We start from the raw sequence: 1,070 nt of genomic DNA, 5'->3' as shown, positions 1-1,070 counted from the left end.
CTTGGGACTGCCTTTGCTGCATCCCAAAGATTTTGAACAGTTGTGTTTTCATTTTCATTTGTTTCCATGAATTTTTTAAATTCCTCTTTAATTTCCTGGTTGACCCATTCATTTTTTAGTAGGATGCTCTTTATCTCCATGTATTTGAGTTCTTTCCAACTTTCCTCTTGTCATTGAGTTCTAGTTTCAAAGCATTGTGGCCTGAGAATATGCAGGGAATGATCCCAATCTTTTGGTACCGGTTGAGACCTGATTTGTGACCTAGGATGTGATCTATTCTGGAGAATGTTCCATGGGCACTAGAGAAGAATGTGTATCCTGTTGCTTTGGGATGGAATGTTCTGAATATATCTGTGAAGTCTATTTGGTCCAGTGTGTCATTTAAAGTCTTTATTTCCCTGGCCTTGCCTCTAGTTCTGCTGCCTCCAGTTCCTGGCAGCTGCCTGCAGGGGGGCCCACAGTGGGGGGCCAAAGTGGGACTGGGCACGAGCTGTCTGAGCGCAACCTTGGATCTGACAGCCCAGAGAAGGGCTGCAGTGGTAAGGATGGGGCCAGGGGTTGCGACCGGATCTTGCGTGAACCCTTAACCCCAACCTGCTCACCTTGGAGAAGCCCTGAGCAAGAACCCTGGCTATATCAAACTGTGCAAGATCCGGGCAGCCCAGAACATCTCCAAGACGATTGCCACATCACAGAACCGTATCTATCTCACTGCTGACAACCTCGTCCTGAACCTACAGGATGAAAGTTTCACCCGAGGCAGTGACAGCCTCATCAAGGCTAAGAAATGAGCCTGGTGACCGGGAACTCCACTCCCAGAGAAGAAGTGGATCTGTTCCTCCCCTGGTTTTTGAGGAGCCAGCTTGGGGTCCAGCGCACCCCCATCCCACCCCCAGTATCATGTGATGGTCCCTCCCGCATCTGTCCTCCCAGCCCTTCTTGGATGAACAAAGCCTGACAAGTTTTCTGGGGAATGATTTTGCTCCTCCCTGTGTCGGCCAGAGGTGTTGGGACAGTGTGATTTCGGAGTGATTGCCTACAGTGTTGGTTCCTCCCTCCAGGTCGGGAGG

The 1,070-nt window shown here is 50.0% G+C and overlaps 1 non-coding gene across 1 annotated transcript; it reads left to right on the top strand.

Annotated features, from left to right (window-relative positions):
• The first annotated feature begins 292 nt into the window (after positions 1 to 292).
• On the top strand, positions 293 to 518 carry LOC116638269. The gene has a single exon (XR_004300684.1). It is a non-coding gene; the product is annotated as a small nucleolar RNA U89 (small nucleolar RNA).
• The last annotated feature ends 552 nt before the right edge of the window (positions 519 to 1,070 follow it).

The sequence above is a fragment of the Phoca vitulina genome, unplaced genomic scaffold (assembly GCF_004348235.1).
Source record: "Phoca vitulina isolate PV1807 unplaced genomic scaffold, GSC_HSeal_1.0 scaffold1, whole genome shotgun sequence".
Taxonomy (NCBI): Eukaryota; Metazoa; Chordata; class Mammalia; order Carnivora; family Phocidae; genus Phoca; species Phoca vitulina.
Note: the sequence above shows the minus strand (reverse complement) of the source record. Positions and strands in the feature narration are given on the sequence as shown.